Source organism: Thamnophis elegans, chromosome 4 (genome assembly GCF_009769535.1).
Source record: "Thamnophis elegans isolate rThaEle1 chromosome 4, rThaEle1.pri, whole genome shotgun sequence".
Taxonomy (NCBI): Eukaryota; Metazoa; Chordata; class Lepidosauria; order Squamata; family Colubridae; genus Thamnophis; species Thamnophis elegans.
In genome coordinates, this window is record NC_045544.1 from 78,322,888 (window position 1) to 78,343,376 (window position 20,489).

A 20,489-nucleotide genomic window follows, 5' to 3' on the forward strand; every position below is an offset into this window, starting at 1 on the left:
TCTCTTCAGAAAATCTTGCTTCAAATGTCTACGGCATAAAAAGGGCAGTTTTAGGAAGATTGATTCAAATTACCTTCAAAGAGGTAATGCAGAAAGTGGTTGTTGCTTGTTTATTGTGATTAAAATGTTTTTCGTTGGAAATGTGATTTTTTCCCCCCCTCTCCACCCATCTTACTGTGCAAAGCAAATTGATCTGGATGTGAGGTGAAGCGATTATATGATTGCTTTGCTTAACAGCCAACTTGGATTCACTGCGTATTTTGGATTGATTTGAAATCATATAAATCAATGTTTGGCAGTCTAAAATCTTAATAAGACATTTATAGAAGGAGTAATAGGCCCCTTCTGGCATTTTACCTCTAAATATTTACTGGCAGCCGCAATATATCTAACCTGATTTATTAATTCTAAGCATGTAAAAAGTTATTTTGGGGATGTGATGTGACCTTTGACACTCTTTTTCTCTCTGGGTCCCCTTATACAGTATATTACTGACATGATGACTATTGGGTTGAAGTTGACCTATAAGTACCAGAATAATTTTCAAGTTAAATGCCTGTGTTCAGTATCTTGAACAGAAGAGACCAGGATAACACTATTTGATATAGAATTTAGAATAACAGAGTTGGAAGGCACCTTGGAGGTTTTCTAGTCCAACTCCCCGCTCAGGCAGGAAACCCTACACCATTTCAGACAAATGATTGTCCAATCTCTTCTTAAAAACTTCCAGTGTTGTAGAATTCAAACTTCTGGAGGTAAGCTTTTCCACTGGTTAACTGTCAGGAAATTTCTCCTTAGTTCTACGTTGCTTCTCTCCTTGATTAGTTTCCATCCAGTACTTCTTGTCCTGCCCTCAGGTGCTTTGGACAATAGCTTGACTCTCTCTTCTTTGTGGCAACCCCTGAGATATCAGAACACTGCTATCATGTCTCCCCTAGTCCCTAATCCTTCTTTAGGAGGATATAGAATGTCTAATTATTATTTCATGTATATTTTGTATGACAATCCAAGTACTTCTCAGTGACAGCACTCTGATATAATGTTTGTTAAATCCTCATAAAGTCTTCTTTCAGAAAAAAAGGCATGCCTTTTTATCCAGCTATAACAACAGCTTCTGGACTAGACTTTATTTTAAATTGCTTAAGGTTTTTCTTTATTATTTTTATTATTGTTTTTTAAAATCATATTTAGTTTACTTCTTGTATATTTTGGTTTTAAAATATGATTGGTTATATTTTGGTAGGTGTATTTAGATTGTTTTTTATTGTTCTTTTCTACATTACTCTGGGACTTTACAAGGAATGCAAATAGCGTAGATACGAATACATATGAATACATTCATATGAAGAGATGCTCAAGATGACTCTTCTTGTAGCTCCATCCAACCATCTTAACATGCGAGAATTGTTCACTATATGGATCAACCACACTTTGGGAACAATCTTCTTGCTGCCTGCATTATTTCAGAGATTGACTATGACTGAAGACCATCAGTCTTAAGACAAGGATTTTCAGAAAGTAGCTCTAGAGACCTAAGAGATCACTGGGCAAACAGCAGGAAGGAATGTTAATTATTCCCCATCTAGACATAGGAAACAATCATTCTTTGCTGTCATGTAGAGTTGTCCAGATTTTTTTACAGACTCATTATAAGCCTTGGAAAAAAATACCCCCTCCCTTCCCCAAAGAATTATGAGCTCTAACAGTTCACCTCAAAATACACTTGGAATTCTGGTAAATTATAATGTAGATTAACCTGGAAGGTCTCAATTTCTGTCCTAGAATCTCAGTATGAAGAAGCAACACCTAGTTTAAAGAATTCCAGGGCTGTTCCATGAGATTGCTGGATGAGTACAATGAAAATGCTTACCAATAAAAAAAAGAAAGAAAGACTTTGCTACCCAGGAAGTATTCATGGGCCTCTGCAAAACTCTTCATTCTCTACATGAGACAGAAAACATTTTCCTGTGGGTAAAGAATGGGATGCTCAGTGGCTAAGACACTGAGCTTGTCAATCAGAAACATCAGCAGTTGGAATCCTAGTGACATGTAACAAAGTGAGCTCCCGTTATTTGTCCCAGCTTCTGCCAACCTAGTAGTTCAAAAGCACATAAAAATGCAAATAGAAAAATAGGGACCACTTTGGTGGGAAGGTAACAGTGTTCTGTGCACCTTTGGTATTTAGTCATGCCGGCCACATGACTACGGAGACTTCTTCGAACAGCACTGGTTCTTCAGCTTTGAAACGGAGATGAGCCCTGTCTTCTAGAGTTGGGAACGACTAGCACAGATGTGCGAGGGGAACTTTATCTTTACCTTTATGGGTAAAGAAATTAAAACATCAACTATGTGAGGGAGAAAGAGGTATGGGAGCTGAATTTTGTGAGGGAAGGGAGGAAAGCAGAGAAACCTTGAATCTATAACTTTGTCTGAATAGAAGCCCTTAGTATATAAGTAGATGGTGAGAATGGCTACCTTCTTCATATTTCTCAGCTGGATCTGCTTTTATTGAGAATCCAGCAGTGAGGAAAACTAACAGTGGTTTGGATTAAGTGAATTTGCAAACAGCTGCAAGCCACTGAGCTTTTCCTTCCCCTGCAACAAGAGGTTGGAAAATAATGTATCACAGCTTTACTCACCCTTGCAAAAACAGTACTTATGCTTTCAAGGCCAGACAGTACAACACAAATTACTTGCCAGCAACCAAAGACATGCTTCCCTGAGTTAAGAAAAGTCTTAGGATACCTCTGTGGTATAGACTGATGTCATCTCAGACATTCTATCTCATTCTGAAGACCATCATGGAAGCTGACCAAACAATTAAAACCTTCCCTTGTTACCGACATTCAACAGCTACAGTCCTGAACACAATGCCAGTCTTCCTTATTATCGTCTCGTCATTGCCATAATCTAATGTAGGCATGCACATTTCTCATAAGCCAAATAGTGTATTTGGCTTTTAAATACCATGCTGGAGATTGCATTCCAAAAAGGAATAGTCAGGCTAATTGTATTTAATTCAAATTTGATTAAAATTAAATGTAGTTGATGCAATTACTCACCATTCACAGGCCTCATGAAATCTATCATCTTAAAATTATAATTTGGTTAACAACTTTTGGACATGTTTGACAGGCATGATTAAGACCTTGGGGACTATTTGTGATCCTGAGATCATAGATTGTGGGCTTCTACTGTGACTAAACCATATTGAAATGGCCAAAATCAAAGATATGTAGAAAAATACAAAGTAGTCAATGGTGGAATTCAAAAATTTTTACTTCCAGTTTTGTGGGCGTGGCTTGGTGGGCATGGTGTGGCTTGGTGGGTGTGGCAGGGGAAGGATACTGTAAAATCTCCATTTCCTCCCCACTCCAGGGAAAGGTTACTGCAAAATCCCTATTTCCTTCTGATTAGCTGGGGCTCTGGAGACCGAGAATAGATGGGGGCAGGGTCAGTCAGGGGTAGTATTTACAACTTTTCTGACTGCTCAAAATTTCTGCTACCGGTTCTCTAGAATTGGTTAGATCCTGGTGAATACAACCTCTGAAAGTAGTATATAAAAGGCAAACTAAGGATTGAAGTACAATCCAAATTCCAGTAATTTATTTCTACAGTAGTTACACATAAGATTTCAACAACCTTAGTTACCTCTCCTCCAGCCATTTAGTTGGATGTATCTTGATCTAAAGCTTGCATAGTCATCATGACTAGTGGCCCCTGAGTTTTCCATGAATGTGGTTAATTCCCCCTGAAAACTAGGCCATATAATGGCAGCAAATGCTATTAAAGTAAGCTAATTGTACATTGCATTGCATTTTGGCTACATCTTTATCAATTATAATTTGATTATGGGCTATACACAGTGTTGTTAGTTGTTGTTTATAATCTGGGCTAAAGCAATTGAGGCAACCAAAGGCCCTCAGCTGATTTGTGTTCATACTATGCAAGCTTCCCACTCCCTTGTCCCACATGCATGCACATACAAATCTTACAACTTTGTTCTAGGGGAAACTCCTCAAATCTTATGAAACAAGCATGGGGGCACAGGAGGTTCCTAGAAGTATGGGGAATTTGTCCTGTTTATCTAGTGGAAATAATATAGTTTTATTTTTTCACAACTTGCATAATGTACACATTACTATGCATATTACTTGCACAGATGAACCAATGTGTTTAATGGAGAAAGTACTATGTGCTTTCCTTTTAACTGCTCATTGAGTACAGAAAATTAAGGAGATGACCCCTTGAGGGAAATAGGCAGGAACTGTAATATAAGTAAAGAGAGCTGAAACAAGCTTGGGAAACAAAATATTATTGAGAAGAGACAATATAAATAGGCTCCTCCTTGATTGACTGGGATATAAAAGAAAAGGGCAATGAAGCATCATCAGGCTTCCAAGATTTTGTTATCCTAGTTTATTTCAATGAAGTATAGTTTTAATTTTCCTGAGGATTCTGTTTCCTGATCACAATGAGCTTACAAAGAGCTTACAATGAGATAGCCCCAATTACATAGATAATTATCTAATTAATAAACCAATTATTCTTTTATCAAAGCAAAACAATGCCAGCATGTAAAACACTGATTTGTTTCTTTGGGACAACTTTCTTGAGTTTTTAATCATTTTCTTGGGTCAGGATAGTCTAGGGTGGTCTAACCACTCTTTTCCTGCATGTTGGAGATCAAAGATATAATGATACTGTCAGATCCCTAAAAGTGATACTGCCATTCAATTGGGAGGAAGGGAGCCTCAGAGTTAAATCATTAGTTACATCTGTAACAACTGAGTTTTACAACTTTACAACTGGTTTCCTGTCACTGAGAGACTGAAGGTCCCAACATCTCTGGAAGGATGTTTATGATAGCCATGTGGGATATATTGCTTTAATGTAACTAGAGATAGCCATGGGAATCTGTGTTTTATTGACTCCCAGGGCAGAAGATTTAAGGAAGCATCTTCACACTTGTATATTGGTCAGAATCTGCATTCAGACAAAAGGGAGGGGCTTTGTGAAAGTGTGCTGGTTTATTATCAGAGATGGTATTCAGCCGGTTTGGATCGTTTCACTTGAACCTGTAGCGGAAATTGTGGGTGGGCACGCCCCAGCTCTATGCAATCCTATTTAGGCATGTTTTTAAGGACAGGCGTATGCACGGAAAGTGTGCACATGAATAAAATGCATGCACGGAAGGCTGGGCACATATGCAGAAGGGGCATCCGCAAAGTGTGTGCGCATGCGCAAAGCAAGTGGAGGTGCAGGAGCGAACTGGAGTAACAAAATGTGAAATCCACTGCTGTTTATTATGCAAATCTCTACTTGTTAAGATGTCTTTTCATGATTACCCCAGGAAGGATGAGTTTCTTTTTTATCAAACAGCACAAACATTTGGACACTACTCATCTCAAAGAATCTCCACATCCTTTCATCACCATAATTGTACCTTCACTGCTGGATAAATCATATTAGGTTTGATGCAGATCAGCAGCTCCATAAATGGAAGGACTCTTCCATTTTTGTAAAAGTGGATCAGATTCAGCATAAGCTCCTACCCTGAAGATTGGTCATTCTCACAGAACAAAAGGATGTAACTCACTTTCTACCTGTTCCACTTGATTTTCTGACACTGTAGAGCAAATTTTAAGGACATGCATGCATGTGAATGGGGGAAAAATAAAATAAAATAATACCTCTGCTATAAGGAAGTGCTATTTAAACAACTTAGGTTATACATTTACATGTCTTTTACCATGAAATTATTTGTATTTTGACTTCAAACCAAGTAAATGATCTTTGAAAGTTGTGACCTTTAGAATCATATGCCATTGACTAGCAGGGGAGAATCTAGAAGGTGGATAGTCATTTCTTATAAACCTGACTCATTTGTTTAAACTATTTCCACTTTTCCTAAAATCAGCCAATTAAGTATGACTCAAACTTCTGACTACAGCATTAACACTGTTTATTTTTCCTCATATTCTGAAAGCAAAATCTGAAATTGCCTCACTTCTGAAAACACAGGATATTTACAGGAGAATGTGTGCAAGACAGGATGATAATTTAGTTAATTGTTTTTCTTTAACATTTCCCCCTGCCATTCAATTCAATGTCTCAGAGTTACTAGCTTCCCAGAACCACATGAAACAGCAAACAGCAATATAAGAACAATAGAAACAGCGAGAAAGAAGCTCAGCAGAGATAAAATTGAAATTGGTACAGTAGAAGTAACAGTCTCTTGCTCAGAAAAGAGAATCATAAACTTCCATTCAGGTGAAGTTTAAATAAAGTTTTAAAGGGGGAAATAAAAAGCTTTTGATCTCTGCCTGGGGCTAAAAAAGACAATAAAAAAAAATCCTTGATAAAAAAAATCCAAAGATATTACAGAAAAGTCCCTTTCCTTAGCTTTACTTTAGGTGACAAATCTGTTTCCAGTGAAAACCCCAACAAATGATGGGTGAAAAATTGCCTCTTCAGCCAACCAGGTCCCAAGGCAATTAAAGCATATTCGAATAACCATGATTTTGGACTGTGGCCACAAACAGCAGGGCAGCATGTAAAGGTATTTCAGCATTGACAAAATATGTTTCCACAAAGTGTTTCCAGTCTGAGCCTAGATGCCGCCTTCTCCTCTAATTGCAGCTGCTGAATTCAAAAGGTGCCCTGTATATACTGAGATAAGCCAATCCTCTGTTGAACTTACTGACAGAATAATCTTCAGAAGGGAACTTTGTATTCCCAGAGATATTTGTGTCATAAGGTGAAAAGGGACAAGAGATATCTGGCTGGGTAATCTGACACATCCTGACACAGTAACTTACAAGTGTCAATTCTCTAGCATGTATTACTGTTGCCCAGATAGACCAAGTCTGCAGGGATATCATTCAACACGAGGGTTTTATTTTGCCCTATTATTCTCCTCTACAGTTTTCACCTCTGCTGTAGGCCTACTTCTGCCCATGTCTCTACCTCCTTAAACAAAATTGTGGTCCTCAACTAAGTTATGGTCAGACAAAGTTAAAAAGCAGACACATTGAGACAAAGGGAGGGAGGGAGGGAGGGAGCAGAAAAGAAAACTCATGTATTCAATTTGTTTTCATGGTAGTCTTAGGAGTTCTAAGTCAGTTGGGAAAAAGTCTTCTGGAGTCAGCAACAGATAGAAAGATGGGCTTATTTTCTTATCATGGTATGGCTTCCAGCTGGTGCAACCATGACCTGATTACATAATGTTGCAACTATGATGGACATGAACCAGGGGTGGGTTCCTGCACAAATCTACAGTGCCGTTTAGAACCGGTTCCAGCTCCCCCACCCGCCCATCCGCACATCATCAAGATGAAGAGCAAGAGGAGGAATTCTGGGAGTTGAAGTCCACAAGTCTTAAAGCTGTCAAGTTTGAACATCCCTGGGTTTTTTTCTAAAGGGTTAAGGGTGCAAAGGTCTTGTAACTTGATAGCTTTAAGACTTTCAAACTTCAATGCCAGAGTTCCTGAGACAACATGATTGGAGGAGGAATTTTGGGAGTTGAAGGTCACAAATTTTAAAGCTGTAAAGTTTGAATACCCCTGGGTTTTTTTTTCTAAAAGGTTAGGGGTGCAAGGGTCTTGTAACTTGACAGTTTTAAGACTTGCGTGCTTCAAATGCCAGTTTCTGAGCCAATGTTTTGATTGCTAAGCAAGAGCGTTGTTAAATGAGTTTCATCACATTTTACAAATTGGTCATGCCCACCCAGTCACATGGCCGGCAAGCCACTCCCACAAAGCAGGCCACACCTATAGAAGAGGTTCTAAAAAATATTTGAAACCCACCACTGACATGAACCCTTGTTTTGTAAGTATATCAGGAAACCTGTCATGGTAGAAAATCCTTGACTGTCATTTTCAATAGAAATACTTTTGTGCTGCTCCCTCACCCGGAGGATCTTAGCCTGAATACCAAATAGGTCTTCTACTGCTGCATGAGTTTTTCACAAGAGGAAAAACAGTTATTAAGAGCCAAGGTGGCGCAGTGGTTAAACGCAGCACTGCAGGCTACTTCAGCTGACTGCAGTTCAGCAGTTTGGCTGTTCAAATCCCACCAGGCTCAAGGTTGACTCAGCCTTCCATCCTTCCGAGGTGGGTAAAATGAGGACCCGGATTGTTGTTGGGGGCAATATGCTGACTCTGTAAACCGCTTAGAGAGGGCTGAAAGTCCTATGAAGCGGTATATAAGTCTAACTATTGCTAACTATTGCTATTGCTATTGCTATTGCTATTTAACTGACAATAGGCTGTCCTTATCTGCCGGAGCAAATGAAATTTGTATCAATTAACATAGTTGACCTGCTATAGATTTATAAATCTCTCCTCTTTTGTTTGCAGATATATTAGACAGAATGTTTATTTCTGGTAATACTAATGAAATATTAATTTGCCCTATGTAGATAGGAAGCTTGAAAATATTAACTAGGAATCACTGTCCCATACAGACTGACTGTGTTATGAATTCTCTAATCTCTTTTTATGTTGTATTTGTTCTTACAAATCAGATGGTTACAGCCATATGCGTTGTGTGATATTTTACTCAGATGTTAGCACTGCTTTGTTCAAATAAGTATGCCCAATTCTATATGCATTTATTTAATAATTCACTATATGTCTTTTTAGAAAAGGTCCAAAATGTGTTTAGGATTACTTCTTTTCAGTCTAAAAATATCTTGAAAATATGATACCAAGTGATAAATTTGATGGTATCAAGTAATATATGGTATCAATTGATAAGCATAATAAAATATAAATTAAAATATCTAACAATGAAAAAGAGTACACTCTCAAGGATAAACTTTAATTTAAAATGTATAAATAAATAAAAAGGTTTTAACAGCATGATTAAACTTCTCCAACAGTTGCCCCCTTTTGTATTATATATGGCAAATATATGAATTGAATGAGAGTAGACAGAATTGGCCATTAAAAGGAAACAGCCTGCTGGTATGTAAGGAAGATTAAAGGAATGGTTTGATAGAGTGAACATGACACCCAGACAGCCCCAGTTAAATCCTTTTCCAGACATGCTCATGTTTTTAGATTTTTTTTGGTTGCTTGCTTCTTATGTCTGCTGAACTGACTTTGTGTGTGTGTGTTTTCTTTTTCTTTTTGCATTTGGCTTCCCAGAGCAAGTCTAACTTATTGAAGTTCCTGAATAAAATATTGGCCAGGACTATAAAGCATATCAGAGTTTTCAAATATGCTTCTGGACACCGAATACAAAGAACTACTGAGAAAGATGCAGTAGAACTGGGATGAATTTATAGCATAGTCATATGCATTCATCTCTCAGAAATAAGGCCCATTATAACCCTTCCATGACCTTGTCCTCCATCCTAGAAAAGAGTAAATTCACTATTATCCTAAGACCAAACCTCGATAAACTCAATAGGATTGATTCTGAGTATTTTGGATTGTTGTCCCAAAAGTGCTTTTCCAGGAGGCAACTGTTTTTTCTTTCTTCTTTGAGGATGTTTCACTTCTCATCTAAGACATTTCTTCAGATGGTGGGGAATAGAAAGATTTGTAGTCCTTGCAGATAATTGGTCATACTCTTTGCAGAAGCTTCTTGGATGAGAAGTGAAACATCTTCAAAGAGGAAAGAAAAAACAGAAAGTCCAGTTGCCTCCTGAAAAAGCACCTTTGGGACAACCATGACCTGGAAGACTAAGAATCTCCATAGACTTTTGGATTGTTGTATTAGTTCTCTTAATTTCTAGCTAGGAACTGCTTTCAGGTTCTAGTTAACAAATACACTCGTTAACAAATACACTCTTAAATATATAGTTCAGGGATTTATTATTAAGAAGCAGTTTGAAAGCTGCAGCCCAAAGTTACCATGATTTATTATCCCATTTATTTCATTATCTTAAAATTAAAACTCAGTAATCAAGAATGATTGCATCTCAAAAGATCCCTCTATTAAAATACTGAAGTTTGCAGATGATAAAACAGTGATTGGTCTCATTCAAGACAACAATGAATCTGCATACAGGCGGGATGTTTAACAAGCCTTGTGGTGGAACCAGAACAATCGTGAACTAAATACACTCAAAACCGTAGAAATAGTGGTGGATTTCAGAAGAAAACCTCCTATTCTACCACCTCTTACAATACTAGATAACACAGTATCAACAGTAAGAGTATTTCAAGTTTCTAGGTTCTATCATATCTCAAGACTTAAAATGGGCACCTAACATCAAAAACGTCATCAAAAAAAACAAAGAATGTTCTTTCTGCGCCAACTCAGGAAACTCAAACTTGTATCTTTCAATTATATTATTCTTATTGTTTCCTAATATGATTTGATAGCTTATTAGTAACATTGACTATCACTAAGTGTTATATCTTTTTATTCTTGATGAATGTATTTTATTCTCCTTATATACAATGAGAGCATGTACACCAAAGACAAATTCCTTGTGTGTCCTATCACACTTGGGCAATAAAGAATTCTATTCTATTTTTAAAATATGGAATCAGAAATCTGTTGTGAGCCGATCAGAATTTGCAAGGAATCAAGTAACAGGTCTTTTCATTGTGCAGACAACATATGAAACAATGGTTTGTGAATTTGGCCACCTCAGCAGTTGACAGTAGGAACAGTGATGTACAGTGATGTACATTATGATATTTCCACAATTATACATGATATATGTTACCCAATTCACATCATTTGCACATTTGTACCATGTATATGATACACATACATACATACATACATACATACATACATACATACATATATATATATATATATATATATATATATATATATATATCATATACAATTGTACCACATATATGGTACATGTGTACAATTGTACCAGATGCCAATTGGACACATAGCATTTGACAATGGCAAACAAACCAAGTGGCTCCAAGTGTTACCACTCCCAAACCTGATAATGATTTACAACAGCAAGAAGAAAAGAACAAGAAGAAAGTTTCCTTCTTACAGTGTGTTCTGACCTACGCTTAATAGAATCACGAAACAGGCTCCTTCTCCGGCACCCCCCCCCCCCCCCGTTTTATTTGGTTAATGTGAATTCCTAGCATTCACATCCAGAAAAGTCCCAACAATAAGTCTTTCAAGGTTTAATTGCAATAACAGACCTTATTAATCCTTGGATAATTGCCAAGCCAAGAGCTTCTAGTTGCAAGGCTGTTCAATGAAATACATGGTAAAGAGTCTCTGTGAGGCACAAACTCAGATAAGCAAATCTTCACAATCATAAATGAATTAATTGTCTCCTGCAAACACTTCTCCCTGTTTGCTCCCATTTATTCCCTGTGGGAGGGGCCATTCAACATCCACTTGTGTTTTTACTCCCTAGTCGACCCCTGTTCCTTAATTGTTCCATTCTCCTGACAGCTCTGTGCATGCACACATTGGGAATAGGCTCCAGCTGTTCTTCTGTTGCACTTATCTCTGAAAGTAGCCAATAAATGTCAGATGGCCCTGGCCCCTATCTGCCTTTGATGCAGAGCACCTATCAGAGCCTTCCCCAGGCTCCAGGACTGGCCCATGTTCCTCCCCAACCTCCTCACTGTCTGAGTCTGCTGTCAGCTCTGCTGGCTGCTGGCAGGCCAGAACACATGAATGCTATTGTAAGTTGACTAAACTACCTATAATTTCAGACTTCTTCCAATTTCATAAATAAAAAATACAGTAAAATAAGAAATAATGCCTCCATTATGGCTGATATATACATATTTTTCTTTGATGTATTTGTAATGTCTGGAAGAATGGGTACCCTGAGGAGCCAGAAGGACAGATGGAGGGAGACAGCTGAAGGAAAGCACTTTCCATAATGTAAACCCCTTATTTTAGTTCTGAAAAATTGTATTTTTTTTTTTGAAATCCTGATTTTACTGCATGTTGTCCAGCAACAAGCATTTCCAATATTAAAAATTCATATCTCTTTTATATTTAAAAAAAACCTCTGAATCTTATAGCACAAAATCCAATATGCTTGAATGCTATAAAATCCAGCATCACAGAAAATCCAGCCTTGGGTGCTAAGAAATAAAGCAAATAGAATGCCAGGAACTTATGGTGATATGTGAGCAACACTGCCCCCCAAGAGGCTGATGATGAGAAATGTACTAAAAACAAATGCCAAGGAATAGAAACAATAACAATAATCAAGTACCCAAATCATAAAGGAAAGGAATGCTTAAATAAAGGCATTGAAGGAGACCTAAAGGATAGAACTTTTGGAAAATGGGTAAATCAGTTAATGGTTTCTGGTTCTAGTATATCCTGCCATCTATACGGGCAATACCAGGTCTGCTGCTGGAGTCCCCTTGCATTGTTGGTTATGATACAAAAATGTTTATAGATAGCAATATCACTTAGACTTAGTGCTTTTACAGCCCTCTTTAAGTGGTTTACAGAGTCAGCATATTGCCCCCTACAATCTGGGTCCTCATTTAACCTACCTCAGAAGGATGGAAGGCTGAGTCAACCTTGAACTGGCGAGATTTGAACTGCCGAACTGCAGCTAGCAGTCAGCTGAAGTAGCCTGCAGTGCTGTACTCTAACCACTGTGCTACTTTGGCTCTCTCATGTTCCATGTACCACTACGTGGTTTTAACCCTTAACAACCACATAGGTAGATTTTCTCTGTGACAATGATCCTAACCTGTTCCTTAAAGTCATCTAATATGGCAACTGCTGGAAACAAGTGTCTATGGAGATTCTCAATTATCTAGGTCATGGTTGTCCCAAAGGCGCTTTTCCAAAAGGCAACTGGACTTTTCTTAGTATTTTTCCACTTGGAAATGAATAATTGAAGAAGTTTCTTGGATAAGAAATGAAAAGTTTTCAAGGAAAAAAAAGTCTAGTTGCCTTTTGGAAAAGCACCTTGGCTGGAAATAAGGTTCTTTTCTTCCTTGGGCACTTCTGAGTGGAGAGGCACACTTAAACAAACATGCCCCTCCTGCTCTATAGCTATGCTGACTGGAGAATTCTGGGAGTTGAAGTCCACAAGTCTTAAAGTTGTCAAGTTTGAAGACCTCTGAGTTAGGGATTGAGACACTGACTCTGCCTCCTAGCCAACTGTATTTGGTACAACGGATGTAGGGAAAAACATGTGGGGTATATATCCTAGGTTGGGAATTGCTTGCAACAGTTTGCCAGCTTCATTGATTTGGGATGTGGCAGGGATCATTACCCAGCAAAAGCTTAAGCATTTCAAAATTGCTGCCCTTGTAACTTTTGGCGGTACTTGATTCAGCTGCTACGATTCATCATCTCACCTCCTTACTGTCACTCAGAAATGGAGGAGGAGAAGGTGGGAAATGGAAAAAGCACAGCTGAGAGGAAAAAGTTGCAGAAGAGGGTACATCCATGCCTGGGTTTACAATAGCGGGTGTGCAACAAAGAATAAGGATAACTATATAGGAGAAGTGAATTTATGGTGAGGGTTCCTATAGGGTGAGTACTCCAAGTTGTGCTTCTGCGTGTGTTTCATGGGGTTTGGTGCTTGTGTGTGTGCATGTGTAAAAGGGGAATGGAAATTATATGTGGTGGAAAGGATAAAAACATAGCATCCAATACAAATTCTGCAAGGTTAGCATTTATGGCTTTATTATGATTAACAATTGTTACATGGGTACCTTAGAGAAAGAAGGGGGAGATTCAGTTGTAAGGAGACTCAAATACTTGGTTAGCTTATAGGCGTTTCTTACCCAGTTTATGGTAGACTCAGAATGAGTGTCTGGACGTTCCCTGAAACCATTTTCTATAGATTCCTATCCTCCTCCTTGTTAGTCTTTCAGTAACCAATATTTGAGTTTTTATTTAATTAGGTTTTCTGGAACAGCAGTAATAAGAATAATGTGTATTATTTATAAGTGCCCCTTGGACCTGGCACTGTACTATAATTAAACCAAAAAGATTAAACCCTTCCTGCTGGCTTAAACTCAAAGAGCATAGGGATACCTCAGGGAAGCTGTATCTTTGGATGTAAGCATTTATTTGCCAAAAAGTAGCTTTATAGGCATATAATTTTAAGAAACAGCTGCTATATGTTGTTTGTAGAAATGTTATTTGTATTATTTATTATTTGCTTAATAAATTTATCTGTGATTTCATTATATAATGGTCCTCTTATAAGACATATTCCCTGCACCAGCTCAATAGATCAAGTATACAGATCAATGTTGCATGAAAAAGTGGGGGATGATAGAAGAAAATGGGTTTTCTCTCTCTCTCTCCAGGATCTGTTCCTGTTTTCATATAATTACTGTTTTTGTCTAATAGAAAGATGAGGCTTTCCTCCCCCTGCCAAATAATTACCTGTGAATGTTGTGTGTACGTGTGTGTGAGTCTTTTTAAATTTGCTGGAAAGAACAGATGCTACTGTGAAAACAAAAGAATGGGTGGGATGTGTAAACGTTGCTGCTGTGAGGCACAGATAATGATCAAAATTAGAGCTGGAGTTTTGTTTGCCTGCTGGATTTTAAACATGTAATAACTATCCTGCGTTGCTTCACTCTTTTCTTTCCATCCCTGTCCAGTTGCCTCTTCTTCTCCTCCTTGCCTCCTCTCCTTCCCTTATAGGAACTACTCTTCGCTTCCCAGGAGTAGCTTCTCCTTCCCTATCACATTCCTGATTTGGATGGAAGGAGAGGAGCAGAATGTGTGTTTTTATGGGTCTTTATTCATTTCTGTGGGTGTGTAAGAGAGGACATTGTTGGTAATTGCAGACGGTGGGGTGTCAATTGGTTTTATTAATTTTACAGGAAATTAATTTGAAGCAGTAGCTCTTACATCAATTAATATTTATTTTTTGTTCCAGCTCCGACCTTTTAAGAAGTGTGATTTCAAGGTATATGAGTACAAATTTCTGAGGTTTTTATACACACAGAGATTAGTCACATGCACATATTTATTGAGGAACTGAAAATTCCTGTAACATTTCAGAAAAATGGTTGTCCAATCTCTTCTTATAAATCTCCAGTTTGGATCAGCCACAACTTCTGGAGGAATGTCATTCCACTGATTAATTGTTCTAACTGTCAGGAAATTTCTCCTTATTAACTGAAGTTACTGAAACTTTCAGTTAGGTCCTGTTGTATGTCTATGATTACTCACTTTTCAAAAACAAATCCAACAAGTGAATTACAGAATTTGAGCAGGAAAAAAATACAAGAATTATTTAGCATTTTCTGTTCATCCAAATGCAATTTAACCGTTATCTAGAATACGTGAAGAATTCAAATCATACTGTCTTTCCTTTGGCTCATCAGCATGTGCTTGTATTAAATTCTGAGATGCTGAAATTATTAAGAGAGACTAGATACTCATTTTACACACCCTGCATGGGGCCATTTTCAGCAGACTGAAAAATAAAGTCAATGTTTTTGTTGGTTTCTACAAAATGACATGCCTACTTTCTATATTAATAGAATGTTATATAGTATGCTAATATTAAATAGATTTCTGTTACAGAATCATATGCAAAGCTAGAAGGTAGCTGACGCCAGAGTTGAGCTCCAGACAAAGCTGAATTTTATTTCATCTTCCATGCCCAATTGCATTCCTCATTCAATCCAGTTACTCTCTTGCCTTCTCTAGCTGCTTCCTTTATCTGCCTCATGTATTAATTGCTTAATTAATTAAAACACTTTTATCTCACCCTCAATTGTTTGAAGACAATGGGAGCCTCCAATAGCTAAAACAATTCTAAAGAAAACAAGGGCAATCAATAACCAAAAGAACAAAAACAATAAAGCTACAGTAAACAGCAAAATGCCCTATAAGATGCATACACGTCAATAAATATTAGAAAAATGAGCCGCAGTGGTTAGAGTGCAGTACTGCAGGCTGCCTGCCAGCTGCCTGTGTTTGGCAGTTTAAATCTCACCAGGTTCAAGGTTGACTCGGCCTTCCATCCTTCTGGGGTCTATAAAATGAGGACCCAGACTGTTGAGGGCAATATGCTGATTCTGTAAACTGCTTAGATAGAGCTGTAAAGCACTGTGAAGCGGTATATAAGTCTAAGTGCTATTGCTATATGGATCAATTTTAGCCTGCTTGAAATGTTATGAACTCTGTGCTGAGTTGCCATGGCAGAAAGATCCCTTTCCTAATCAACACCACAATAATTTATCTTAAGAAACTATCAGGTTCTTGAAGAATCAAACAATGTATACAGGTACTGAGAGTGTGTCAGGATCAACCGCAGATTGTCCACTGTCTGTCATGAAGAAAAACAAAGAACTTCTTCTCCTGTGGTCATGTGGAAGCTAATGGAACTGAATATTATTCTATTGTCTATTTTCTTGAGGGCACAAAGCAATTGCAAATGGCGAGGTTAGGTAGCCCTGTGCTTATCCCTGTTTTCCAATATTAACCTATTGCTTCACCCAGCAGCCATCACTTCTTTTTACTTAATGATTAGGCCAGTTTTGGCATCATTCAAACCCTTTTCAGGCTCAAAATGAGAAAATCAACCCTTTGAATTGTGCCCTAAACCAGAGGGGCAGTAGGGATATTTCAGCAGGCAGGTATAATCAGAAAGAATTATTGCAATCAAAGTCATCTGGAATAGCAGCAATCAAAATACCCTTCAGAGGTTAGTTTGCTAAAGTTTATTACTGATTTCCTTGGATTCAATAAACAACTGGCTTGTATTATTTACAAAAACACAGTATGGGTTCTAAGAGGCTGAAAAGGGTCCATCTTTGGTTTTGGGGACATTTCAAGTCCTCTATGGAAATCAAGAGGAAGCTAATTATAATTCAGACATGACAAGAAAAACATGGAAAACAGAAAGAAAGAAAGAAAGAAAGAAAGAAAGAAAGAAAGAAAGAAAGAAAGAAATGTGTGCATTTTTGTGTGCATGCCCAAGCATGAGAGAGTCAGAAAACCCAGCAGCCAAATAAATCAGAAAAAATGTGAACGGCCTCCAGAGAGCTCTCCCTGAACCCGCAGCCCACTCAGCTGAGAGATATTCAACATCACCCTACTCTATTAGTTACTGAATATTTTATACTCTGGCTACATTTGCTCCATTTGTATTCTGCGTCTCTCTTTCGTCATATGCATTATAAACGAGCAGTGTCTGGAAACTCTCTCTGGGAAGATTTGCCTGGATGGCTATGGATATTTTATAGTCAAATTGTGGAGAGCAAACTAGCTTTCTGAGTTGTGCTGTGAAAATCAGGAAAGAAAAAAAAGGTCATAAACTGGTTATTAAAAAAATAAATACATGTCAGACGGTACAGCATTTTCCTTCCATTGTGCAGTGAGATTCAGCTACCCAATGATGGGGAGTGGTGATATGCACAATGCTAAATCTGAGAAAAGGACATTGTGATTTTCCAGACTGGGTTGTGAAGCCACTGGCAAAAGAATTTTAAAAAAAAGTGAGCAAACCAGCCCCATTCCATTTTATCTTTGTTGCAAACTTGCAGCCAAAATCACATTTCATGAATGAGAAAGATGTCTTTTTAGGCTGCAGTAAGCAACTGCTACCTCCAGATGTTTTTGATTATATCAGTGCTTATGGGATTTGTAGCTCAACAAAATCCAGTAAGCACTGGGGTGTCTAGCCCATTTTCAGAACTGGTATTTTTTTTCTCTTAAAACAGAGAATGTACGTGTACTAGTTCAAAGAGTTACAGGATAATAAGAAGCATGATTTTTATACTCATAATTAGTAGGAATTATGTTTATCTCATGATAAGTGAAGCCAACACTTGAGTGGTGAAACTGCTATAACAATTCTTTTGCACTTATCACCTCAGCCAATTGCTGAACAAGAGGGAAGCTGAGAAGTGATCACAGCAAACCTGTTTGGGACGCTCACTCAGTTTACTGAAGCATTCTGTCTTATTAAGAAATATACCTTAGATTTAGTCCAGATGTGCTCAAAAGTTTTTTAAAAATTAGAAACAGAAGCAAAAGTGATGTCGGAACTAACAGAGGGAAGGCAAGCAGGCAGGTTTAAATATTGGAATTCCAAGGTGGCATAGTGGGTAGAGTGCAGTACTGCAGGCCACTTCAGCTGACTGCTAGTTCAGCAGTTCAGCGGTTCAAATCTCACCGGCTCAGGGTTGACTCAGCCTTCCATCCTTCCGAGGTGGGTAAAATGAGGACCCAGATTGTGGGGGCGATATGCTGACTCTGTAAATCGCTTAGAGAGGGCTGAAAGCCCTATGAAGCGGTATATAAGTCTAACTGCTATTGCTATTGCTATTGCTATTTCCTCTTCCTTTGGTATGTGCCACAGCAGGTTGCAAAACCTAGCCAATCTTGATTGATCCCCAAAAATTAACCATTTGGATGGAAGGCCACCAGAAGACCCTGGACTGTGGGCTAGATTTGGAAGTAGAAAAACAAACATCTAAGAAAAGGCAATGGCAAAAATGCTTCTCTGTGGCTGCCAAAGACTACACTGAAATATCCAAATAACCAGAATATCAACCTTGACTCAAGGAAGATTTATCCTTAAGACCCTCAGGGACATCTCAAAACATCATAACTAAACAATGCAACACCTTGTGCAAATTTAAGATATTCTTGGAATTGCTTGTGGGAAATGTAGAAATGTCTAAAGCTTCAGTGGAAGAATCAGCCGTGTTCTAGAGAGGTTTGGAAGATGATGAAAACAGTGCATGAGGAATAGGGTGGGTGAAAAGATACATAAATGTTTTTCTGGTTTTTTTAGTTATCATACTCAAAACTAAATATATTATTACACTGAAATGGTCCAAAATAATGACCATTTCATTGCACCAATACCAGAACCTCTAAATAATACTTGAATCAGGGAAGTGGTGATGATACTTAAGATATTCCCCTAATCCAGAGGTCATCCATTTTTATTTTTGGACTAATAGCCATGACTCTTCTGTCTGATTGGCCTTACAGGAGATAAAAAGCTAAGGGCTATTTTTTGAATAATTAGGAGGGTTTGTAGAACAGGATGGAAATGGAAGCAGTTCACTTCCCAAAAGCCCTGTGCTCCCTTCCTCACCTAATTTTTTTGCTCTTAAAATTTAAAAATGGCCATTTCGCCACCAAATTATAGTGGCAGTAGCCCAGAGTGCTTTTCAAGATCCCCAAAAGTCTGGGGTAAAAAAAAACATACACACAGCTTTCAGATTACCTAGCATTGCCATCTTTTAAAGAAATTATATTCCCATATATAAGACATCCTAAACTTGTTTAAAGAAAATTTTGAAGAGCTGTTCTTGGTATCTCCATATTTCCAAGAAATAAAAGTTCTTTCTGAGATCAACGCGAGACGGTTACTTAATGGTAACATTTAACAATTAATGAACAAGTGTCCCAAATTTACCAGACAGGAGGAAAATAAAATAATTCTGCTTCAGGCCTGTGTCAGAGATCTTAAAAGCATTCATGAACTAATGTGGAACAAGACTTCTGCCTGCTATGCCTGGCTAGCTTTCAATGAGGCAGACATGGGTATTCATATTTCAAAGAATTGTAGTCTTAATACAGAGATTCCACTTTTTCTGTCTGTAAGGGGAGGAGCACAGAAAACTAACTTCTACTAAGTGATATCTCATGTGCTTAGAAAGAGGAAGATGTACATTAACTCTGTTTATCAACCTTGGTTATCAATAGGTAGACACACTACTTACTGGGCCCCGATTTCTCAGTCCAGCAAGTGATTAATAACTTAGTGGCTTTTGAAATAGTGCATTTATTATTCAAATTAATGAAATTATAATCAAGAGGTGACAAATTAGCAATTGCTCCTTGACTGAATATGGAAACTCATTAGGCACTTTTGTGGCATTTACCCGCATACAACTTCATTTTAACAATCAGAGACAGGAGGTGAAGAGGGAGGGAGAAAGAGATCCTTTGAAATGACTTTGGCTCATAAAACAAATCCTTATTTGCACATGATTTTTGCTATTTTCTAGGTCTTGTTTACTCTCTTTAAAGCACAGTGGTTATCAGAAAATCCCTACTGCTATCTGGATTGTCCTGCCCAAGGATTCTATATTTGCACTCTCTTCAAACTAAACCCCAAATAGCCTAATAAACAATCACTGCCTCCTATCCTATCCTATCCTATCCTATCCTATCCTATCCTATCCTATCCTATCCTACCCTACCCTACCCTACCCTACCCTATCTAATCCAATCCAATCCAATCCAATATAATGTCTCAATTAATTTAAGAAAATATCTTCTTAGGCGGATTCTTATAGAAGCTGGAATCAGAAAAGCAAAAATGATGAAGCTGCATCACAGCTTTGGGAAACAGAGGATAAAGAAAATTAAGTTGGGTATAACCATGCCTCTAACAATCATACACATGTAAAAACTCTGCCAATCTTTGTAAGTCTAAAAACACCAAAATCAAATTTCTAACACTTATGGTATAGAAATAAATTTATCTAAAAAATAGTGAGGATGTTCTTCTAATGCTGCTTCTGAATCTCATATGATGTAGCACAACCCCCAGAATG

The 20,489-nt window shown here is 37.9% G+C and overlaps 1 protein-coding gene across 1 annotated transcript in view; it reads right to left on the reverse strand.

Moving 5' to 3' along the window:
* MDGA1 (MAM domain containing glycosylphosphatidylinositol anchor 1) overlaps window positions 1-20,489 on the reverse strand; it is a 334,259-nt gene that overhangs the window by 29,777 nt on the left and 283,993 nt on the right.